The sequence below is a fragment of the Sceloporus occidentalis genome, unplaced genomic scaffold (genome assembly GCF_023333645.1).
Source record: "Sceloporus occidentalis isolate IW3139 unplaced genomic scaffold, rSceOcc1.0.p SCAF_1, whole genome shotgun sequence".
NCBI classification, from domain to species: domain Eukaryota; kingdom Metazoa; phylum Chordata; class Lepidosauria; order Squamata; family Phrynosomatidae; genus Sceloporus; species Sceloporus occidentalis.
The window spans coordinates 102007650-102034127 of NW_028316981.1; positions in this window are offsets into that span (position 1 = coordinate 102007650).

The window sequence follows — 26478 nt, forward strand, 5'->3', positions numbered from 1 at the left end:
TAAATGGCTCAGCCTTATCATTCTTTTTCTGGCCAATCTTCAAAGCTGGGCTTACAGTTTTAATGGAAAGGTTTACATTTTTTTTTCCTTCTGAGAAGAAAACGAAGGAAGCCTCTTAAATAAAGCCTTGTCTTGTTCCATGTTTGGCAGCCAGGCACATTCACAGTCAGCCGGGGGTGGGTAGGATGGGATAGGATAGGAGAGAGTAACCAAACCCCCATCTCCTGATCACAGGAACTGGCTCACTGATCCTTTGATATCAGACTACAAGAGGACAAAACAGTGTGACATGGGACACTTCCTGTCCCCAATGGGGGCTGTGATACTGGACACCTGAAACAACAAGTACACAAAAGATTCACAGTGTTAGTCCAGGAATGTCCTATTTGGGCTGAAGTGGCTGCTCCCGGAACCTGCATCAAGGACTCAAGTCCAGCGTATATATGTGAGAGAGGCTTTTCTAAACAAAATGGATTGATGTGGACCTAATTGGTATTCTTGCATCACAGTCACAAGAGCATTGAAGGCAAGAACGGGCTGGATTTTTTGCTTGCTGGGGAGAAAGACATTTTTGCTTTCCCAAAGTCAGGCAGAAAAACAATGAAAGGAAAAACCAGCTAGTGGCCACAGTTTGGCTTCTTGTATATGATCTGCAGAACCCTACCCTGACTTACTAATAACAGTTGATTTGTTTTAGGGTAGGGTTGTGCTTTTCGGGGTGGAAGATAGCCTTTGATTTCATCAAACGCATGGAAAATCATTTCAGCAATGATCTTGCCTTTATTTGCAAGTACAGAACATATTACTGACATCTGTTTCAAAGACCAGGAACTTAAAATGCTGAGAAATGTAGAAGTGGGCAGTATGCTATATTTCAGAGAAAGGAACTGATAAAGCCACCTCTGAAATATACCCACTTTTTCCAGGCAAGCGTTCTCTGAAGATGCCAGATGCCACAGATGCTGGTGAAACATCAGGAAGAAACTCTTCTAGAACATGGCCACATAGCCCAAAAAAGCCACAAAAAACTATGGATGCCGGCCATAAAAGCCTTCGATTTCCCACCTCTGAGTATTCCTTGCCTAAGAAAACCCTGTGAAATTCATGGAGTCTCCATAAATTGCCAGGTGACTCAAAGACACATGCATTACATCAATCTTGTGCCTGCTAAACTGGGAGAAAGCCCTACTGAAAGTAATATAACACTTCTGAGTAAATGTGGATAAAACAGGGATGTACAAGTAATTATCCAACAGGGTTGTATCCTGAGAATGAAAATGAGAAATGGAAGGAACCTTATAGGAAGAAAGGTATTAATTCCCTCACCAGTATGGCATCTGGCACTCCTTAGCAATCCTTTCTAATGTGCTAGAGATGTTAATAATAATAATAATAATAATAATAATAATAATAATTTATACCCCACTTTTCAGCCAAAAGGCTATCAGAGCTGCTTACAACTTGTTAATTAGACATTTCCTTGCTCTCAGGCTGACAGTCTAAAGAGACAAGACACAAAAGGAGAAGGAAATGGCAATGGGGAAGGGGGAAAGTCCAGCAGATTTTCACTCCCTATGAGGCCTGGACCACGGCAGATGGACTGGAGGGAGCCCCCCTTCTTTTTACTCTGATTAGGTCCGATGGAGCTGGCCTGTCCTTCTCTCCATCTGGATGGTGGCTAGAGGGAGGGCTTTCTTCTTTCAGGCAAGCCCTGATGGAACTGGCTTTCCTTTCTCTCCCTGTGGATGATGGTGGATGCAGGGGAGGGCTCTTCTTTCAGGCAAGTCCCGATGGAGCTGGCTTGCCTTTCTCTCCCTGTGGATGATGGTGGATGGAGGGGAGGGCTTTTTTGGCAAGGCCTGATGGAGCTGGCTTGCCTTTCTCTCCCTGTGGGTGATGGTGGATGGAGGGCTCTTCTTTCAGGCAAGGCCTGATGGAGCTGGCTTGATGTTGCTGACAATGTGGAATGACGTATGAGAATGAGACACTCTTGGTGGAAAGGGGAATGGGCCAAAATCCAGTGGCAACACATTATACAAATTTGTTGATACTGATGCTTATGTAGGAAGACCTTCCACTCATACAATTGTCTGCTGCCTAGAATAGCCCTACTATTGAACAAAGGGAGGCAGCCACTGCTTCAGGCAGCAGATTTGGAGTATCAGGATGAAGCAGGGCACAAAAAGTTAATCATTGATTTATTATCATTGTGTTTTTACTGTCAAGGAGAACAACAAGGGTTTTGTACCTTTATATTTCAATAAGATATGTAGAATTATTATTATTATTATTATTATTATTATTATTATTATTTTCTTATATCCCGCCTTTCTCCCAATATAGGAATTCAAGGCGGTGTATGTACCATAAGATGTGATGGTACTACTTCCTGCTCTGCCTCAGGTGGCAAAATGTCTTGGGCTGGCCATATCTTTTGCTCAGTACTGACTGCCTCCTTCCCCACCAGCATTCCCCCTTGTTATTCCTGTATCCTTAAAAACAGCATTTTGGGCAGCTCTGAGATTTGCGTTAGAAGGAGGCAACAGAAACATCCCTTTGTGTAAGCTTCTTGTTATGGTCCTCAGGATTACAGGGTAAAAGACAGTTATATTAATATCTCAGGCAAAACATTTTAAAAACATCAGAAAACAACTGGTACCATAAGACTGAAATGTCTTCTGTTTTAACTGTGATCTTCTGCAGTGTTGCAGTAGTCTACAACTGATGTTGTATCTTTCCAGAAAGGAAAAACAGTACTAGTTCACATATGGTAAATGCAAATCCACAGCTTGCCTATCACTTAGTACAAACACCCCCTAGGTAGCTGAGAAATAAAACAAAGACCATTTTAATCACAGGAGTGTAAAATCTGAATCCTGATGCCCAGATTTCTTTAGAAACTGAGTGATGAATGGATATTTGGATTAACACTTTTACACTCTGAGATCAAGAAACTATGAATCAAATTGGTTTAATAATTATTAAGCCTGAAATCCTTTGCATATTTATCTGGGAGTTAGCACCCTTGAATGCAGTACGATTTCTGTGCATAGGACACAGCTATATATCCTATAAATATAGAAGAATAGCAGCAGTTTCGATCACTGAAATGAAATAATTCTCCATTTCCCATCCTCCCTCCCTCTCTCCCTTTCCTGCCTCCCATGGATTTGCTCCCCCTTGAACTGCAATGACTTAAAGAAATACAATAGGATGGGGATGCAGTGGTATGCCGAGGCCCTTTCTGTTGATGTCCAAAGGCATTTGAGGAGCATGAGGCCTTTCCTGTTTCTAAGAAAACAACTTCCCAGGAGGACACCTGAAACAACAACAACTGCCTTCTCTCCCCTCTTGGTATCTGGGGTGAGAGTCACAAATCAACTCCCCTCCTTTTATATCCCTCTCATTTATCAAGTCAGTTTTGTGTTTTGCTTTGTTTTCATTCCTCTGTGCCAGAACAAATCTCTGTGAGAGGCAGGTGCCAGGAAGTGCTGTAATCAGAAGAATGTGTTTCTAACTTTAGTTCTTTCAACTGCAGGGACAATTACTGTGTTATTTTATTTAAATAAACACGGCCTTTTACTGGAAATGTGAATTAGCTTCTGTATCAGGAGCTGTGCTGCATCGAGGGGTGTGTCTAAGAGCCTTGTTGCTGAATGGTACAATTACAGTCTTGAGAACACCATCATTCCACTTTGCTTCTGGACTGTCTCTCATGTCTTAACTGTCGCACACTCAAGATAACACAAATCGTCTCAGCATTAATGAACTACAATAAAAGCATTCCTTTGATTACATCATTACAAGTATTAATGTATTCTTTATCCATCAGTGTGCACTGGAGGAATGGCAGGACTTGGTGGAAAAGCTTGATGCTCTCTACTTGTCAGTGGCCTTGAGAACAAGCCACCAAGGCTGAATTTAGGTGGAGTAGGTAGAGCTGCTTAACTTTGGCCCTAAACTTCATGAGGAATATGATGTTTGCTCCTTCCTGGAGCAGCTCCAGATAGGTTACACCCTTATTGCTAGGGTTGCCAGTTCTCAGGGGCTGTTCCCAAGACTTTGGTTCTTACGGATCATCTCCAAAGAGCAGACAAGATGCAAATTCTCCAGTTTCGGTAGGCTCACTTTCAGGCAAGAGGAAAGGGCTGTGTGCAGTAGAGCAGCAGCTTGTTACAATTTGCAATGAGTTATTGATTAGTTGATGCAACCTGCATAGCCCCTCTGTAGTGGTGGGTATTATATATTTACTAAGTGGCGAAACAGATTGCCCAGAAAGGGTGGATCGGGGCCACCCCGTAGCTGCTTGCCCTGGAGCTGTGGCAAGTGCACACACGTGGCTCCAATCCGGCCCATCGCTGCTGTTTCAAGGCAGTTTCTGAAAAGGAGAGGGTTTTTTTTAACCACTCCTTTTCAGGGTGGCTTCTCCGGGTTGGGGATAACTTGGTTTCGGCTTCTGGGTGACTTGAGGTGTGTCTAGGGTTGCCATAAGTCAGGACCTCCAAACCGGGACAAATGTAGGACAACATTTTAAAATGTAGGGCACTTTTTTTAAATGGAGAACACGCAAAAAATGGGTGATTTTTAAAAAAAATGTCAATATAAATGTGGAGGAGAACAGGCAGGGCAAAGGAGCCTCGCTGAAGTGAGGCTTCTTGGCCCTGCCTGTCTGCCAGGGGAGGGGGCCCGGCATGGTGAAGGAGCCTCTCTGAAGCGAGGCTCCTTGGCCCTGTCAGGAGGGGAGGGGGCCCTGTCAGGAGGGGAGGGGGCCCTGTCAGGAAGGGAGGGGGCCCTGTCAGGAGGGGAGGGGGGCCTGTCAGGAGGGGAGGGGGCCCTGTCTGGAGGGGAGGGGGCCCTGTCAGGAGGGAAGGGGGCCCTGTCAGGGGGGGAGGCCAGGCAGGGCCAAGGAGCTTCGCTGAAGCGAGGCTCCTTGGCCCTGCCTGCTGCTGGCGGAGGGGGCCAGGCGGGGAAGGAATCCTCCCCTCAGGGAGGCTTTCTTTCCCCGCCTGGGCTCCGTCCCTGCCAGCAGAGCCCAAGCAGGAAAAGAATCCTCGCTGAGGGGAGGATTCCTTCTCCACCTGGGCTCCGTTCTCAGCAAAGATGGAGCCCAGGTGGAGAAGGAATCCTCCCTTCAGGGAGGCTTTCTTTTCCCGTCTGGCCTCCGTTTTTGCTGGTGGAGCCCAAGCGGGAAAAGAATTCTCACTGAGGGGAGGATTCCTTCTCCGCCTGGGCTCCGTTCTCAGCAAGAACAGAGCCCAGGCAGAGAAGGAATCGTCCCCTCAGGGGAGGGAAAGAAGTCTGGCCTTGGCCGGCAAGGCTTCTTTCCCTCCCTTGGCTCCGGCAAAGCCAAAGAGGGGAGGGAAGCCCCCCCACCAAAGGAGAGAGGCCTAAACAATCCTCTCTCTTTCCCCTGCCCCTGCTGTTGCAGATTTTGCAACGAAGCCCAGGGACAGGGGCAACCCGGGGCAGGACCGTGCGGACCCGCCCAAAACCGGGAAAGTCCCACCCACAGGCGGGATATGGCAACCTTAGGTGTGTCTCATGTGATTGCCATGCTTCCAAGCTGCCTGGAAGCAGGATTTTTTTGCCCGTCTGTTTTGGGCGTTAGATAGCTTCCTTCTAGTCATTGTAACTCCAGGGCTCACTCTATTCTGCTTTGCATCCAACATCTGGCTAGATTATGTACCTTATTCTGTCTCCCTAAGTATGTGAGAATAACTTCCTCATTTCATCTTGATCTGGGATTCTGGGAACAGCTCCTTTAGCTAGGATTTCTACCTGAACTTCCAAACTGGGAAGTATCTTCTTTCTGTCTGTTTGCATTTGTGTATTTGAATGACAGGCTGTGAATAATTGTGGTTGGTACTTAATAGTGGCCTGTGTGTTGGGCTCTGGCTCTGGTGACCAGGGTTTGAATCCCCACTTGGCCATAAAAACCAACTGGGTGACCAAGGGAAAATTACTCAGAGAAAGGCAAGGGCAACCCCCCTCTCAAATAAATCTTACAAACAAACAAACAAAACATGATAGATTCACCTTAGTTTTGCCATAAGTCAGAAATGACTTGAAAGCACACAACAACAGTAGTTTCAAGTAAGAGTGCAGATTATGTATTTTGCTAGTTGGTTCCTATATGATATCGTCTGAATAATGTAATGAATGCTAATCCATGATTCAGTGGGGAAAGAGGACTTCTCCCTAAAGTGTTTAATAATATAACCAGCAGATATTCCTAAATCTCAGTTTTTGGCTCAGAAACCTCAGGACCTGGGACAACCCTGAACTGGCAACTCCAGCTTACTTAAAGGAACGTCTCCTTCCATACATTCCTGCCTGCACACTCAGGTGCTCTGGAACAAATTTACTACAGACTAAGAAGACCAGACTTGCTGTGGTCAACCAGAGGACCTTCTCATCGGCCACTCCTAAACTTTGGAATGACCTACCGGAGGAGATCCGTCAGATAACATCCCTTGAGGCCTTTAAAAAAGCCATCAAGACAGATCTCTTCCGGTGGGCATTCCCAGACTAACACATGGGCCCTCTCCACTGTCCCACAACTATGCCTTCTTTGACTCTCCCTTAAACCGCCTCACTGCAATGGGGATTAAATTTTATTGTAATTTTTATTGTGATTTTAATAAATGATTTTTATGCGGTTGTATTTTAAATTGTGGATTAGGGATTGTGTTATTATTTTACTATGTTTTATTTTGATTGTAACCTGCCCCGATCCTCTGGGGAGAGGCGGGCTATAAATAAATTATTATTATTGTTATTATTATTATTATTATTATTGGACTATAATTAACCTAATCTGAATTTGGTGTTAAAACTTTTAATAGCATTTATTTATTTGAACATTTTATCCTATCCTTTTATCATGTGATCTCAGGGCAACAAACAGATAAAGCAACACAAACAATTGGGGGAAAATCCACATTAAAATCAATAAATAACTGAATCAGTAATAATAATAATTAAACAATGCAAACAAATTAAGTTTTAAAAGGCTAAAAGAGGTTGGAGTTTTAAAATGTAGGTATTTTAAATTGGGCTCAAAAGGCTTTAATAAAAAGTAATGTCTTGACTTGGACCCAAAAAGATATCAATGCTGGTACCAGTCAGGCCTCTAAAGGGAAAGCATTCTACAACTACAGTACCACGACAAAGAAAGCCCTCTTCCATGTCTTCCCCCACTGTATTGTCCTCACTGGTGGGACATGAAGGAAAGCCCCTCTGGAAGATCTTAGTCATTGGGCAGGCATATATAGGGAGAAGAGGACACGGAGCAATGGATACAAACTGTGGGAAGAGAGATTCCACCTAAACATTAGGAGGAACGTCCTGACAGTGAGAGCTGTTCAACAGTAGAACACACTCCCTCAGAGTGTGATAGAGCCTCCTCCTTTGGAGGTTTTTAAACAGAGGATGGATGACCATCTGTCAGGGATGCTCTGATTTTGAGTTTCTGCAGGGCAGGGGGGGTTGGACTGGATGACCCTTGTGGTCTCTTCCAACTCTATGATTCAAGTACTGAGGTCTCAAGGTATTTAGGGCTTTGAGCATCTTTGCCTTGAATTCACACCAGAATCTTATCCCCCAGTTGAAAGTTGTGGATGACTCTATAGTGTGTGACATCTGAGGCAGCAACCAATTAGAGAAATAGCAGCATGCATGTGCATGCTTGAGGACCAATTGCCTAGAGAGATAGTGGGATTTCCTTCTCTGAGTGACTTCACAAAGAGGCTGGACAACTCCCTTCTAGGGATGTTTCAGCTGGAAATCCTGACTGAGCAGGCGATTGGATCTGATGGCCCTAAGGCCCCTTCCAGCTCTATGATTATACAATAAAAACAACAAAAGTTTTTGAATTGCTGCTAAATATGCTCTGTGTGGCCTAGTATTGCCCAAATTAATGTAAACCAAGACCTCATATGAGTAATTCACCCCAGAATTACGAGGTCTATGGTTTGCTGTCTCAGAGTTAATCCAAAGTAAAGTCAGCTCATATGCCTCATGTGACTTAGGCCCCATTCCCACTGGCTTATAACACGGATCAGGACGCGAATCATGGGTGCATCATTTCCATTTGAGCGTGCATTTGACCCACATTCCTCCAATATCATTCCTGTTGGAATTCGAATCTGAATCGATTTATTCTGAAAAACCCAAATTATTGGTCGATAAACCGTTTTAAAAAAACAGTGGCTTTTTAGCAAGTTTTCCTGTGCCTCCCAAGTCTGATTTACGACATACGAATGGGAATGAAAGGGTGTCTGATTCGGGAACTTGGGGATGGGAGGAGCAGTGCTCAAGGGGCTGGCCTGGGTGTGTCACCCGCTTGTTCTCTGTCCTGCATTGCCAGTGCCATTTTCTCCCGTTCGCATAGTCTTTCCCCTGATGGATTGGGAAGCAGGGTAAGGCGATCGCGCTACATTGAGCTCCAAACGCAGTAAACACATTACGCCCCCTGAAACCTCCCCTCTGCTCCACATTCATAGAGTGATGTGTGAGGAGACCCATTGAACACCATTTTAAACTATTATTTTTTTCTTTTTTCTTTTTTCTTTTTTTGCCTGTGCCTGAGCGCCTGAGCAGCAGATGTGCTTTGCAGTACATGCCTGCTTGATTGCTCCCCAGACAGCCCAGGGAGCAATGGGGGAGACAAAGGGATTTGGGGGGAATAGAGGCTCCTTCTCTCTTTCCCAGAGGAACTATGGGGAGACACAGAAGAGCCTCAGATGCAAAGGGGTTTGGGGCGAATAGAGGCCCCTTCTCTCTTCCAGAGAACAGATTTGAGGGGAATAGAGTCTCTGTTTTCCCTTTCCTGGAGGGAAAAAGCGCCTAAGTAACTGATTGGCTGTGACGTCAAGCACTTAAGCGCTTGATTGACAGCTGCTTTAAAAAAAAAGAGGTTCCAGAAGGGCAATGGGAACGGGGAGCAAAATAACCCGCTTCAAATTACCACAGGGAAAATACCAATGGGAACAAAAACAGGGGTAAAAAAACCCGGGTCTGTTTGCACCCATTTTTAATGGGAACTATGGGTCAGATTCGAGTCAGAATCCGAGTCAGAATCCAAGTCAGAATTGCAGTGAAATAAGCCGCTTTTTTTGCCCAGTGGGAATGGGGCCATACAAATGGTTCAGGAATATTATTATTATTATTATTATTATTATTATTATTAACCTTTATTTATGAAGCGCTGTAAATTTACACAGCGCTGTACATACAATCTTTTTAGTTAGACGGTTCCCTGCCCTCGGGCTTACAATCTAAAAAGACATGACACAGAAGGAGAAGAGAGTGGTAGAGGGAAAGGGTAAGAGGTCCAGCAGTTCCTTTCTACCTCCAAGGCCTGGACCAAGGCAGATGGACTGGAGGGAGGGCTTGGCTTCATAATGGATGGTTAATCTTCCAGGGAAAATACATACTCTCAAGTAGGATAATACATATACAATACATAGCAATACAGGAAATGGTTTGATAAACAGACAACAAAAGAACACCAAATAGCAAGTGACAATTATGCAATGCCTGGGAAGGCTACTCTGAACAGGATGGTTTTCAACTCCGTTTTGAAGCTGGTTAAAGAAGTGATGGCTCTTGCTTGTGGGGGAAGAAGGTTCCAGGAGTGGGGGGCAGCAAGTGAAAAGGGGTGAATCCGGGATGGGGCAGAGGAAATCCTGGGCTGAGACAGCAGACCTTGACTACCAGAACGGAGGTCCCTAGTGGGAAGGTGAGGAGAAAGAAGGTCTGATAAGTAAGGAGGGGCCAGTCCATGGAGGGCTTTAAACGTGGACAGCAGGAGCTTGTACTGAATACGGAAAGGGAGCGGGAGCCAGTGAAGGGATGCCAACACAGGAGAGATGTGGTCAGAGCGGTGGGTGGAAGTGATAATGCGTGCAGCTGAATGCTGAACAGAGATTAAAGGATGGAGGTGAGAAAGAGGAAGCCCAGCCAGGAGGATGTTACAGTGATCAAGTCGTGAGGTCACTAAGGCATGGACCAGGATCTTGGCAGTGGAGGCGGAGAGAAATGGTCGGATTATGGCAATGTTGTATAAAAAGAATCTACAAGCCTTTGGCTGTGGTCTGGATCTGAGGGATACACGACAGAGAAGAATCAAAGATAAAACCAAGACTGCGGGCTTGCTGGACTGGTTGAATGGAAATGTTGTCCACAGAGACAGAAAAGGAGTGTTGAAGGTTGGGCTTAGGAGGAAAGACAAGAAGCTCCGTCTTGGACATGTTGAGCTTCAAACGCCGATGGCGCATCCACTGCGAGACAGCTGTGAGGCAAGACGAGACTTGCTGTTCAAGCCTTGGAGAAAGTTCGGGGGTGGAAAGATACAGCTGGGTGTCATCGGCATACAGGTGGTAGGAAAAGCCAAAAGAGCTAATGAGTTTTCCTAAGGACAGTGTGTAGAGAGAAAACAGAAGGGGACCCAGAACAGAGCCCTGGGGAACTCCAACAGATAAGGGAACAGGAGAAGAAGTCTGACCCCCTGCAACTACTGCAAAAGATCTGCCAGACAAGTAAGATCTAAACCAGTCAGGAACAGAGTCTGAGAACCCAAGGTCAGAGAGTATGTCAATTAGGAGAAAGTGATCAACAGTGTCAGAGGCTGTAGACAAATCGAGAAGTATGAGAACAGAGTAAAGGCCATTAGCCTTGGCCTGTAAAAGGTCATTCGAAATCTTAGTGAGAGCTGTCTCTGTGGAATGCCTTGGGCGGAAACCAGACTGAAAGGGATCGAGGATGGAGTTGGCTTCAAGAAACTCAAGACAGCGCAAATAGACAACCCGTTAAAAAACCTTAGAAAGAAAGGGGAGAAGAGAAATCGGACGATAGCTAGACAAGGAGGAGGGGTCAAGAGAAGGTTTTTTCAGAATTGGGGAAATGAGAGCATGTTTGAAGTCCGACAGGAAGGAGCCTGTAGAGAGAGAGAGATTGAAGATATGGAGAAGCGAGGGCAGAAGGGAGGGAGCTATAGAGATTAGAAGACGAGTAGGAATTGGATCAAGAGAACAGGTTGCAGGTTTGGAGGAATTCAGAAGTGTAGAGAGTTCATCCAAAGAGGCAGGAGGAAACACAGAAAATTTGTTAGGCGAGGGCGATAGAAGATTAAGAGCAGAAGAAGAATCGGGGGGGACTATCTCAGAGCGAATAGTGGTAATCTTAGAGATGAAATAATTAGCAAAGTCATTAGGAGAGAATGATGAAGAGACAGGAGGAGAGGGAGGTTTAATGTTGAAGGTGGAGAACAAACGCTGCGGGCGCCTCTCATTGGCGGAGATCAATGATTTGTAATAATTCTGTTTTGCCATAGAGAGGGCGTGTGAGAAGGAAGAAAGAACAAATTTGAAATGGATAAAATCAGCCCATTCTTTGGACTTTCTTCAAAGACGTTTGGCCGCTCTAGAGCAGGACTAGAGAAACTTAATGTTGGGGGTAAGCCAGGGCTGAGGCCTAGTCTTAGAGGAAGAAGTGCGGACAGAGACAGGGGCAAAATGGTCGAGAGTTGAGGAAAGAGTGGAGTTAAATAAAGACATTGCTGGATACTTCATATTAGCTCCTGGACAAGGTTCTGGTGTAGATTGAACCCCAGAAGATACCTGGTTCAGGTTCTCCTGAAATATTTGGAGCTGCGGCTATGACGGAGTAACTAAAGGATTTTGATGGAGTATGCAGAAATGGATGAAGTGATTTCAGAATCATGTGGAAACTGGAATATAACAATTCTGAATTTGTGTTGCTGGTGATGGTTATATAACTTTATTTCCACAACTGGAAAGAATAGAAGGAAACAGTTTTGGCTTATATACTTAATGAATAAGCTTTCATTTACCTTTGGTATGAATATTTTGGTATTATTATTCAAATTCTAGAAATCTACCCAGATCTTTGCATGTTGTTCTCTCCTTAGGTCTGCTGATTTCTTAATGTTCAGGTGTACCCACTAATGGATGAAAATTGAGAAATACCTACTCTTTATATGTCCCTAGTTAAAGCTGATGTCCATTGTTTCTTAGATGACAGTGGAGTGGTCGTTTTTCTGTGCCCTCTCAGCTTCATCATGCCTTTCTTGTCATAAAGATATAGTGTTCAGAGCAGAAAAGTGCCCCCATTAATTTCTTCCTGTCACCTAGTCATAAGACTGTTTGCTAAAGAGAACAGCAGGAGCTCTAGTTGGTAATGCTACCTAATTAGACACTGGAGAGTCAGGGAGGGCTGCAATGTCTTCAGGTGCAGACAGGAAGCATTATTAGAAGGGCTGGAGGGGGGGCTGAATTGCCACTGATTTCAATGCTATGGTGTTTAGGGCTCTAATTCTTCAATTTGTATGTATATATGTAGATATTCTGGCAGAGTTCCTCAGGTCATTTAACTAGTGCATAACCTTGCAATAATTTAGGAGCTAATATTTCTCCGGAAAGCACAGTGGTCCCTCCACATTTGCTGGTCAGGGGTGAAGGATCCCCACGAATGTGGAAAAACCACAAAGAAAAGATCACTATTCTTTTTACCTGAGAGAACACCTCTCTAGGAATCTCCAGGTCCTCCAGTGCAACTCTGTGGTCAACATCTGCCAGAGGTTGATCATAGAATCATGCCGGAGGACCTACAGATGCTTAGAGAAGTGCTTTCTCTAGGAACGTTTAGGTTCTCCAGCACAACTCTGTGGTCAGCGTTTGGCAGAGTTGCGCTGGAGGACCTAGAGATAGTAATCAAAATCATGAATAATCAAATTCGTAAAAGTCAAAGCCACAAATGTGGAGGGTCAGCTGTAATGGAGAAAGCATCAGCTCCTGAATTTCTGTTTGTCAGGCAGCTATTAAAATTTCTGGTGATATTAGTCTGGTGTAATGATTTGAGCACTGGACTATGACTCTGGGAGAGCCAGCATGGCATAGTGGTTTGAGTGTTGAACTGCAACTCGAGACTAGAGTCCAAGCTTGGCCATGAAACCCACTGGGTGACCTTGGGCAAGTTACACTCTCTCAACTTCAGAGGATGGCAATGGCAACCCCCCCCCTGAAGAAACCTGCCAAGAAAACCTAGATAGTTTTGACTCACGGTTGCCATAAGTTGGAAATGACTTGAAGGCACAAAACAATCAAATATACATAGAGCTTTGCAGGTAGTAGTTTACACTAAGCCTCTTTTCCCACTGAATAATTATGGATTAGCATTCATTACATTATTCATATAGGGACCAATTAGCAAGTTTCATAATCTGCATTCTTACTTGAAAGTGTTGTTGTGTGCCTTCAAGTCATTTCTGACTTATGGCAAAACTAAGGGAAATCTATCATGGGGTTTTCTTTGTAAGACTTGTTTGGGGGGGGGGGGGAGGGTTTGACCTTGCTTTCCTCTGAGGTTGAGAAAGAGTAATTTGCCTGTGGTCACCCAGTTGGTTTTCATAGCCAACCTGAGATTCAAATCCTGATCACCAGAGTCACAGCCCAGTACTCAGGCAACTATGTCATACTGGTTAGTTTCACTGAATTCAGTGGACTTCCTTTTGAACATACAAGCATAGGGTTATAAAATAAATCCAAGATGGGTAAAGTGCAGACCTCCATATGTTGTTGGACTGTGACTTCCATCAGCCCTAGCCAACATAGTCCATAGTGAGAAGTGCTCGGACTTGCAGTTTAGCAATTTTTTGTGTGTACTGTATGTGTGGGGGACACTTTACCCATCTCTGAAAAAAACAATATGGCAGCCAAGTCAAAAAGAGCGCAAAGCTCCTGCACAGTCCCCTATCTGAATGGCCTGCTTCCACACCACTATCACCTCTTTCATCTAGGGCCCTTTCACACTACCCAGTTATAGAAGCATGGTTCCACTTTAACTGCTGCAGCAACAGCCAACAGAACCCTGGGATCTGCAGTTTGGGGAGGAATATTTACAATTCTAAACCAGAGAGGTCTAGTTCCTCACCAAACTACCAGTCCCAGGTTTCTAAAGGATGTACTGGTGGCTGTTCCTGTGGAATCATAGTGCTATAATTGTTTAGTGTCAATGGATCCCTAGTCTTCTAACTCATGTTTCTCAGCTTCAGTGGCTTTAATCAAAAAGATCTTACCTTTTTTTGGGTCACATAGCACAGTTAACTTTGAAAGGCTTAACAATGGGAATGATTCTGTGCCCATCCCACATAGGTATCATTTAATCAGGATGTTCATAATACCAGTCAGCTCCTGAAGCGTTCTGCATTTTCTTCAGTTGCCAGGAAACAAGACAATGCAAAATGCTCAGTCATTACAGATGTTGCTGGGGAAGTGTTCCTGTAATTATTATATAATTTCCCACCTGGCGATGGCATCCTTTTCAGCAAGCCTGCTGTTGCCACTTCCTCTTCATGATTATTTTATCTCCATCTTCTCTTGCACCTTTTATTGTGCTTGGCAACTGAGGAGAGAAGTTAAAACATAAGGGGGAAGGAGCCCCACTGAGAGATGCTTTCAATCTAAATTAGACTGACAGGAGTATTCTGAAAGTGGAAGCTTGATGACAGACAGGGAGGTGGGCGGATTTGGGAAAACAGCAACAGAAAACAATACAGAAGAGATGCTGGTATTTCATTGAGCTTGGTTTGGGCTCTGAAAAGGAGTTCAAGTTTCACAGGAATGAAAGAGAAAATTTAGATTAATCCTTTTTGTGTGGTTCCCTGTCCTCCACTGCTCTTCTTAGGTCCTATAAATTCATACCTGTGATCTTCCTAATTGAATCTATCCATCTAGTGTGCAGTCTTCCTCTCTACATCCTTCCACCTAGCATGACTATCTTTCTGGCATTTGCTGGGTTATCTTGGTTGGTTTGTAAAACATTTTAATGTTGTGTTTCTTTGCCAGTTTCCACAACATTCAAATGGTTTACAAATCAACCAAGAAAATCCAGCAAATGCTGCACTCAGTGAAGGACAAGAGAGACCCTCTCACAGCTGCAGGAGTTTACCACATACCATGCAGCTGTGGACAAGTCTACATAGGGACCACCAAACACAGTGTACAAACACGAATCAAAGAACACGAGAGACACTGCAGACTGAGTCAGCCGGAAAAATCAGCAGTAGCAGAACACGTTATAAACCATCCAGGGCATAAAATACTGTTTGATAACACAAATCCTGGACCATGCCAACAACTATCAGGTCAGAAGGCACAGGGAAGCCATTGAAATCCATAAATATCTGGATAATTTCAAAAGGAAAGAAGAAACCCTTAAAGTGAACAAAGGTGGGATACAGACCGCCCAAAAAGGGCAGTCTGCCACCGCCTCCATTTTCGCTGGTGGGAAGCCTCAGCTGCCAAATGGCGAGGCTTCCCGGTGGTGGAAAAAGAACCCACAAAAAGTGGATTCTTTTTGCGTTGTGCTTGCGATGCCCAAGTGCACAAATGGTGCACTTGTGATGTCGCCAGCGTGATGGGACATACGGACGCTATGTGTCCGTTGCATCACGTGCTAAGGGTGAGGCCGGTATGGATGCTGCATCCGCGGCCAACCCCTAGCACATGACGGGGGTGGTGCAAAGGCCCGTTTAAATTGGGCCAAAGTTTGGCTACCAGTCCTGAAGAATAGCAAAATGAGGAATCAGCAAATGCAAGAGAGAAATCACCCAGGGTCAGGGGCTTTCCCAACAGACAATGGCGGGGTACAGACCGCCGATTTGCGGCGGTCTGCCGCCGCCGCCAGTAGGTCCGCGGGGGAGCCGGAGCCTTCACACGGCCTGACTCCCGCGCGGACCGAAAAAGAAGCTCCAAAATGGACCTTCTTTTTTCGTCGCGTTTGCGACGTAGCGAGGCGCCAGGGGCGCGCTCGCTACGTCACAAGCGGCGCGACGCGTACGGACGCTCAGCGTCCGATACGCAAAGATGGCGGCGCCCATGTGGAAGGGGCGCCGCCATCTTGTACGTATTCTATACGTACTAGGGTTAGGGGGGTGCGGAAGCACCGCCCCTTCCTAACCCTAGTACGTATAGAAAACGTACTATATGGCGGTATGTATCCCGCCAAAGATCACCAATTTGCAGACACTAATCCTCCTTTGGATATCCTCCCACCCTGAGGCCCTGGCATCAACAACAGGACAATACACAGATTAACATGGAATTCCTCCAGACCCAGGGTCACACAGTATATATATATCCAGCTTTCTTTTATGCCAACATTCTCTGAAGATGCCAACGAGAGATACTGGCAAAACGTCAGGAATAAACCGCTCTAGAACATGGCCAAGTAGCCTGAAAAACCCACAAAAAACTATGGATGCCAGCCATGAAAGCCTTCGATTTCACACTGAACCATCCTGTTTCTCTGAATTCTGTTGTAACTCTTGTCCTAAGTACAGATTTCTAATTAGGACTATCAGATGAAGTGGCAGTCCCATGTCCCATCCAGGTACCTCTGTCCTAAACTGTGCAGAGCTTTAAAACAAAACACTGGCATTTTGATCTGTCCTTTGAAGTGGTTTGCAAGCCAGCAAGGTTCTTTTGAAAACCAGAATGATTTTACCTCCATCAGAGCTGAGGTGTCTGAACACCAACTGTTGGGGCATAGGAGAGTACTATTGTGATGATATCCCGCTTGTATGCATCTGCATGATCATGATGAGAACAGAATATTAGCTTAAATAAGCCTTCCATCTAATCCAACTGGGTTCTTACGTTCATCTCAAATAACATTTTGAATTTACTGCAGTGTCCAAATAATCTTCAGAAGTAGGCTGACGTAAAACACATTACAATGGTCAATTCTAGAAGTGACCAGAGCATGGATAACACTGGCCAGGTTATCTTTTTCAAGAAGAGGCCACAGCTGCACGTATAGGTTGAGCCAAGACAGGTCATAGCACAACCTCCCAAATATTGGTGGGCTTTAAATTTCATTCGTCCCTGCCAACATTGCCAATATTGAAGAATTCTAGGAGGGAGCAGCAGTCCAACACAATTTGTGGACACTGGCCTAAAGTGCTGAAAGGCACTCCTGGCATAGAGTCTACCTGGATGTCTAGTGACAAAGCTAAATCCAGGAGTAAACCCTTCCCTTGGACAATGACATTGATTCTTTTTGGCCCATAAGAGAAGTGCAGCCCCCTCCAGAACAGGCCAAATGCAGTTGTTCTGAGCACATAAACCACCTACCTAGAGAAGCTTCATCTTGTTGGGATTAATTCTGAGTTTATTGGCTACAGTCCAGCCCATTATACATTCCAGGCACCAGTTCAGAAATTCTGTTGCCTCACCTGAATTTGATAAGGAAGCAAGATAGAGCTGGGTGTTGTCAGCCTGCTGATAGCACCTCAGCCCAAATCCCTGAATAATCTTTTCAAGCAGTTTCCTGTATATGTTAAACCATGGAGCTGGGGGGGGGGGGGGAGACAGAACTCTCTGGATCTCTATCAAACTGTCTCTTCCAACTCTATGATTCAATGATTCTGTAATTCTATTTAGAGCAATTGAAATAAGGCAAGGAAAGAGGGCATCCTCAATGGATATGTGCAATACAGTACTGTAACTGAGAGTTTAAAAATACATTTAATTGATTTACTCCTTTCCATTAGAAAATAACTAACTTAACTAACTTAGGCCTGTTACAGACTGCCAAAATAAAGCTGCTTTGGGTCTCTTTGGAGGTATGCTGTTTAAATGATGCATTGGAAGAGAGGTAGTCTTATACGGCGAGTATATCCCAAACTCTATTTTTTAACTGGAAAAGTTGGGGTCATCTTATACGCCCAGTCGTCTTATACGCCAGAAAATACGGTGACTATGTCCCATAGCTACATCTCCCAACATGATGCCACCTAAAAAACATTTAAGCCAGGTAGCCCAGTGATTGCACTGTTACAAGTCAAAGTTATGATGATGCAATTGCTAAGGCTGTAATTGCATTTTTACAACGCAAACCAAATAAAAATTAAAAAAACATCAGATTTGATTTCAATATAGTAATTTTAATTCAAATGCTTATGACATGCAGGTACTTAGCAAGAAAAATTTGTTGTATACAAAGCCTGCTTGGATTGGACAGCTCTCCCTGCCTGCCCAGTGCTCTCTGTCTCCAAGATTTTCTTCTACCATACTTGTACAGTGCCGCCATTGCTGCTTTCATACGGTTGCCACATACGGAGAGGATGTGGCCTTTTTGAGCTTCCCCCACCATATGCGGCGACCGCAGATTCTCCAGTCCGGCTTGGAAGTTTCAGCACCTGTCCTATAAGACGACACCCGGCGTATAAGACGACCCCTGACTTCTGAGAAGATTTTCCTGGGTTAAAAAGCCAGAAAATACAGTATACTTCTGTATAGCTACATCTCCCAATTAACCAATTAAAATCAATTACCTAAGGCCTGTTACAGACTGCCAAAATAAAGCTGCTTCGGGTCTCTTTGGAGGTATGCTATTTAAATGATGCATGGGTCCTAAAAGTCCGGAGGTCGCGCCAAAGCCACACTTCATTCCTAAGCACTCGAGTGCAGCTTTGGTGCAGCTTCCGGATTCTTAGGATGCATGCATCATTTAAACAGCATACCTCCAAAGAGACCCAAAGCAGCTTTATTTTGGCAGTCTGTAACAGGCCTAAGTTAGTTAAGTTAGTTATTTTCTAATGGAAAGGAGTAAATCAATTAAATGTATTTTTAAACTTGATTGACTGGAATTTCAGTAATAATTTCAGAATTCAGATATTACTTAAATGAGAGATCATGCTAAAGAACCAACAAATGTACGTTTCCCAGCTGGTTCTTTCATAAATGCAGATAGCTATAGCAATCTGTGTTTGCTTTTGTTCATGCTTAGAGAGTGATAGTTTGGTTAATTCCAAGGTTAAAAGATTTTTAAATGAATACGTTGAAAGGGCAGCTTGGAAGCGGGGTGGTTGTCTTTGCATCCCCTGGACAGCAGGCAGTACTCCTCATCTGTCCCAGGAAACTGGTGTTCAGATCTTGCCCCTGGGGCTTTTGCTTGAACCCATCAAGGCATCAATAAACTAAAGAAGGTTAAGGAGATGGGGTTATAAGGAAAGGGGTAAGGGAAAGCAAGAAAAGGATTTGAATAAGATGGATGAAAATTGGATTTTTTGAAAATCACAAAGTAGTTCCTTCTTTAGTATGTTCAAACACAGGGGGAAAGAGGGAGGGGCTGACTAAAATCACCAATACATTGTTCTTTATTCTGATAATGCGGCTTAGTGCAGGATTTTAAGTTACACAGCAATTAAATATAGCTCTAACAACATTTTACCACATAAATGTAATTAAATTATTATTTTTTGCTTATTAATCATTAACAAAATGCATAAACTTTTTGTCTACTAATTTTTCTATCTCTGCTTAAAAACAATTTTTCCATGTTCTATACTAAACACACTTGGGCATGGGATCTCCAAGAGGTCTTACATTTTGATTTTTTGAAAATATCTTGATGGTTGACTCCATGTGTAAAGAAAGCCATAAATAAATTTAGGTATAGCCCATTAACATGTCTGGGAAGGAACCTCCCCCCATCCCAGCTTAAGAGGCATACCCTCCAGTGGTCCTGATTTGGCAGGAACAGTCTCAGGTAATCCTCTGCCATGCCACTTTTCAGGTGCTTTTAAAATGTCCCAGTTTCTGTCTCCTTCTTCCACTTTCTCCCTTCTCCTGCTCAGCTTACTTCAACTGCTGCAGAGTTCAAAGTGCAGCAATTAAAATAAGTTCAAAATGAAAATAACGCAGTTTGTAAGCCGCCTTGAGTCCCAAGTTTGGGAGAAAGCAGGATACAAATAACAACATATTCAGAGATGATGATGATGATGCATCCTCCCCCCCCCACCCCAGGGGACTCAGGCAAAAGCATACTGCTGCAGCCTTTCTTGACTGAGTGTTCTTTCTCATTAATAACTTTTGTTATTTTGACCACATTCTGATATTGCTTGGCCATACATGTCCCAGTTTTCTTTTATGAAGGATATGAAGTTTTTGCTGTTGGAGGGTATGGAGCTGATGCCAGCGAAAGCAGCTGCAAAAGTCAATACTCAACTAGTTAGACCACTGGTCTCATTTACTGTAAGGTAACTTTTGTGAACATAACAATATTGTAATTTCTGCTCTGTCCAATGCTGTGTACTATTATTGCATCTCAAGCTTCTTATTGACAAATAAAGATAGCCAAAGATTTTGGTTTGGTTTGGTTTTTCCTCCTCTTTTGACTTATGGTATCAGCTTTCAGCAATTCTGGTTTTCACATCCTGTTGAGGTTGCAGTTAATATGAAATAGCAAGATCATCAAAGGGAAGATGGTGCTTTTTTTTTTTTTTTTAAAAACCCTATTTTATGACATGTCTTCAAAGAGGCCTTTTTAAGTTCAAAGGACATTAGGAAAGAAAGGGATAAAAAATCAAAAGAAGATGGGGAGGAAGGGGAAAAAACGGAAGTCTCAAAGGACTTTGATGCTGTGTTTTCTGTAACACTTTCAATGCCAAAATCGAAAATGTTCAGAGCACAGGACTTTCTGTTCATGGTATAATGATTGCAAAGGAAATAGGGCTTGTCTGTGCTCCTGTCTCTTCCCCTTATAGAGGTTTCAGTGCAGAATGACAGTCAAGCAATCTCCCTGGTGTTTCAGTCTGTGCTCACAGCCAACCTGCACCAAGGCCTAATCACATCATTCTGTACCCAAACTTCAACAACGGCTATAGAAATTCTTCCTGTGTGGAGCTCCTGGTTCATCAGCTACTTTGTTCCAGGGTCCATGGTTGGATTAATCCAAGGTTGGATTATTGCTGTACATTAAAAAACACAACAAAATTAATGACCACAGAAGATCTGTAAGAATTTATCCTAGATGATAAGAAAAAGAGTTCACCATACACTGGTTCAAATACTGTTCAGTCAAGAAATCAGAAGACTAGGATTGGGAAGGGCAGCTATGAAAGAAATTGACAAGATAATAAAATGTAATGACATAACTGAACACTAAAGTGAGGTTCATCCAAACCATTGTATTCTCCATCACATGTCAGTTTATGGCAACCCCATTAATTTCATAGGGCTTTCTTAGACAAAGAATACTTTGAGGTGGTTTTGCCAGTTCCTTGTCTAATATTTATTTAAAACATGCATAGCCAGCATGGTGTAGTTTTTTGAGTGTTGGACTACAACTTTGGAGACCAGGGTTCATATCCCCACTTATCATAAAAACCCACTGGCTGACTTTGGGCAAGTCACACTCTCTCAGCCTCAGAGGATGGCAATGGCAAACACCCTTTCAACCAACCCTGCCAAGAAAACCCCATGAGAAGGTTGCCTTAGGATTGCCATAAATCAGAAATGACTTGGAGGCACACAACAACCCCATACCGTGTTTTTAAGACAGGAAGGCTACCTGAACAATTGGTACATTAGGATAGTTTCTGCCTTCAGATTTAAAATCTAAAATGATATGACACAAAAGGGGAAAAAGGGATGTGGGGGAAAGCGAGCAAAACATGCCTATGGCTTGTGTGTCAAGGAACACAGTAGCACTTCATGACCCAAGACAAGCAAAAGAGAAGTTATTCTTGTTAAGCATAATTTTGCAAAAGCTAGATGATGATGATGAACTTTTGTTTCTTTCCTACCTGTCCTCAAGGCACGAGGCAGGGTACAGAATGTTAAAATACAAAAAAACAATTAAACACACATAAACCCAACAGTTAAAATACAATACTATAAAACCATTAAAATATACTCATAAGAGCACAATGCTTTAGAATATACAAATTAAAAAATCATGATTTAGAATTGACTGGGTAGGCCTGCCGGAAGAGATATGTCTTTAGTGCTGTGTTAAATGCAATCTGCATTTTCAGCTGTCATATATCTTCTCGTAGGTTATGCCACCAGATGATGATAATGACATAGACTGAAATTGATTAAGTACTTAACTAAGTTATATATAAGTTCCCATGATTTAAATAAGGGACCTAAGCATGTGTAACTGGATCTAGAAAGGAAGCATCTTTTTATGTTGCTAATTGGGTTTAAATTTTATTTCCTGGATTTTAAGACTTTTTTTGTCTCCCATTGTCCACAGAGCTAGAAGGAATGGGCCTTTGCCTGAATGGATATCACTAAATATAAATGATATACTAATGTAATAAAAACAAAATCATCATCAGTCGCTACCAGTCTTGGCCACCTTGGCCTACATTCAGCAGCTTAATCTGGCAAATCAAAGTGAAAAGTCTACAACCTTTTACAAAAACAAATAAGGTCCTCCTCAGGCCAGAGGTACAAAGGAAGCTAGCCATCACTTGGTATAGAGATTACAACAGCTAAACACAGAAATATGTCCTTCATAATAATTAATCATGTTTCACCGTATATCTGAATATTAATAGGACTCCCCCAAATAACAGCAGCAACTATTTTATTTAGCTTGCCTTTCCCCCCAAAAAGTGACTCAAGGTGGCTTAAAAATTTATATAAAAACCAATAAAAGCAAAAAATACATAAATTAAACACAAGAGCAAAGCTCTGGTGCCCCCAGCAAACTACAATTCCCAGAATTCCAAAGCCTTGAGCCATGGCAATTGAAGTGGTGTCAAAAATAGATTATTTCTGCAGTACGGATGCAGCCCTAGCCTCCCTAGGGAGTGAGTTTGGAAACCTAGGGGCAGACATTCAGAAGGCTCTATCCTGTGCCTCCACAAGATTGCCTTGTGAAAGGTGCTGGGATTGAGATGTCCTCCATTTTCAATTTTTGGATTATGTTGTTTTTTAATTCTGTAATGCTTTGTAAAACTCTTTCGGCTGTACATTTATTTTGTTGCTGCCTGAAAGACCTTTTTTTCAACTTCTTGTAACAATGCTTCCAGCTTCTGCAAGGGCTTTACATAGACACAAGCTACCTGACACTAGTTACCATACATATGGTTTGTTTTAGGATAGTAATGAGACAAAAGACTTTAGGAAGATTGATCCAGTGATCCACAGGTGCTTAAAGCATTACCTAAATCAACTTAGCATATTAAGTCAGGGAGCCCCTTTCCTTGCACCGTAAAGGAAGCAGTTTCCCCAAAAGAGGATATGTCACCTAATTAAACAAATAATACCTGGCTTGCACAGATACTTGGTCAGGTTTTTACCACTCATGCCTAATAGAATGTGGAAATCACGTGGCTGATGTAAAAGGATAAAATGTCTCTGAGTCTTACTGATTCAGCAGTTCCTGCTAATGCATCCTGAGTGAAATGTTTTCTAATTATAGAAAATTATTTTTTGCAAACATCTTTTCTCAGAAGGGATTTTTTCTTAGACCAGGTATGGGGTTGCTGAAAGGTCTCATGGGACAATGATACTGATGAACTCACAAAATTTATTTGTGTAGAAAGTAGGCCAGTGATACGTTTGAAATTTGTCAAAAATGCAGACAATAGATTCCTTTAAGTGAAACTCCGCAGGAAAATCTGATCAGATCTATACGCCTGATTTAAAATCACTTCTGCAAGCATGAGATGCATCTCTCTGAAAATAATAATCTCAAATAATTTATTAAAACCATTAAATGTCTTTTCTTTTGAATATTGTATAACTCAGCAATGATGAGGTTTTAATGTTTTCCTAAATTCTATGTCATCCGGATAAAACAAATTAAGATTTTAAACCTTAAATATCTATGGACTACTGCTTCCACAGTAGGAACTCTTGTATGCTTGAATGTGTCCCATTGAAATAAATTAGAAAGAAAACAATTTAATTTTGCCTGGATATGCATGATATGCAGGTTCACATGCATCAACCACTACAGCATTCATCCTCTAACCAGGAGCCTTTTCACAGTACTCTATGATTCCACTTTAAGTGCCATGGCTGCATCCCATGGAATCATGGGATTTGTAGTTTGGTTAGAGGCACTAAAGATCTCTTGCTGAGAATTTTAAGTGCCCCTCTATGAACTGCCAATCTTAGGATTCTATAAGATGCAACCATGACACTTAAAAGTAGAATATGCTATGATGACTGTATCGTGTGAAAGGGCTCCTGGTAAAGTATCACAAGATAATGGACAAGGGTGTCTGGTGATGCAAAGAAAAACTTTATTATAGACCAACCTTTAGAATTACAACATAAAAAAGTACAAAGTAAACATGTACAATTTGCAGGTACAGGAATATTCCAAAATATACACACACAGTAATCAAAGCAAAACTCTCTTTGATGGGGTACCAGTTGGTGCCTACTAACACTGATATATAGTGAGCCCTCTGTATCAGCAAGGTATCCATTTGTGGATTTGAGCTCTCACAGATTGCCTGCCCCTTGTTAATAATTTTTAACTGTTATATATTTTTACATGATTTTATATTGTGTGTAGATGTTTTTTGATGTTTTTTAATTTTACTGAAATTTTAAATGTTTTGTGGCATATAAATGAAATAAATAACTAAATAAAAATGGTGGGTGCACACACAGGAGCGCTAAAACAGGTGGGTGCACTTCAACATTAATTGACTAATGTGGGCTTGAGCTCCGGTGTTTTTTCCCATCTGTGTGGAGTGGACGTGTAACTAAACCACTGCAGATGGGAAGGGCCCACTGTACTTACTTAGAAGGTCTGACCAGTTGATTCCTAGCAACACATGTTAAAATGCAATAGGCTGCCACCTCAAAGGTAATTTCATTTACTGGAGTCTGAAGAATGAAGCACAGATAACATTTATCACATTTACCTGGAAAATGTATTAAAATTGGAATTATATAGAAAAAACAGATATCCTTATTGTATAGGCAATATAGTAACACATGCTCAACAGTTTCAACTGTGCCCAATTGGCATGTTGGGGATAAAGTCATGTGCACATTTTCCCTCTAAAAGGGCTGATGGTACAGCATTAAAACAAGCAAAGTGATGGCTCTAGCATATTTAGAGGGTAAAAATGATGGGTTAGGACCATTTTTTATTTTTATTTTTGCAGTAATTCACACCTGCTGGATTGCTTGAAATTCATAGCTGTTGTAATGTGGAGCTTAATTTTTTTGGTCTTAAAAGTCCCATTTGTAATAAGGTTGAAGGGAAGAAGTCATATTACTGTAGCTTCTCCTGAACAGCTCCCACCCAGCTGGGGGGATTTAATAGACTCAGTGGGGTTAATTCAAGAGGGTTTAGCTCTATTTTGAGCCAGTAACAATGTTTATAGAACCAGGTGCATACTTCGAGAAACCATCCCAGCTTTCACTGTCTAAACTGAGCACTGGAGACACAATATGGAGGCTGTCTGTAGATGTAATCTTGGTAGACAATTAACCACCCATTTTCCAACAGATTTATCTACCTGGTTACCTGTGGGTAGTAATGTTTTCCTCCAGGTGATGATGGAAGTGTTGACTTCAGGGTTGAACATGGAAGCAGAAAATGTAGGTTCTGTCATGGTAACATTGCCTTTCAGGAAGAAGCAAGATTATTATGAGAACGAACTAATAAACATATGGTATTTCAATAGCACTTTTTCAGAAGAAGCAAAGGATCTGAGAAGAAGATCAGCTGTGTGGAAACAGCCCTGGACAGCTACACCTGGAAAACACTGCTTTAATTTATTCTTGTTAACAGAAAGGAAATGTCACATGTATCCTTCCCTTTACACATACACACACACACCTTACTGTAGACAGTATTGACAATGGACTTAGATTTTTTTTTTTTTACATTATTACAAAATGCTGGGAATCTCCTAAGCAAGTGTTCCAAAATATAGCATCTCTTCCAACTGTCCCGAATTGGCAGGGACAGTCCTGATCGATCCTCTTGCATGCCACTTTCCCAGCTACCTTTAAACTGTCCCAGTTTATCTCTGCTGATCCCCCGTTGTCCTCAGCTTACTTCAGTTGCTGCAAAGTTGCTGCAATCTGAGTTCAAAGTGAAAAAGTAGCTTGAATTCAATTAACTTAAAGAGAGTGGTAGCAGTAGGAGGACCTACCTTCCCAGTAGATTTAAGCAAAAGCAAAATGCTGCAGCCTCTCATAACTTGTGTGATCTTCCCCAATAATATTTTTTCCATCTTGACTACACTCTGTAATCATTTGGCCACATGAGTCCCAGTTTTCATCTGTGAAAATTAGAGTTGCCAGCTTAAAAATTGGAGATGGCTCTTATACCTTTAATGGATGTGTAGAAGAGGGAATTTCAGCAGCCATTGATTGTCATGGAATCAGGCAACACAGCCTCTTCTACACAACCATTAAATGTACAGGAGCCTTCTCCAGTTTTTATTGCGGCAACCCCATTTGGAAGATATGGGGAGGACCAACGGATATTCATTATCAGCATCCATGGAAATTGTGGAGCAATTTCAGGTAATTATGAAGCATTTCAGATAGTAAAGACTATGAGAGTGAGCCATAAAAACATTCTACTGTTTTTATGATCTTGCCAGCAGGCAAACTCCCTGAAACACCAGGTATACTTGGAAGCCCAATAACTGTATGACTTTCAGATGGTACTGTC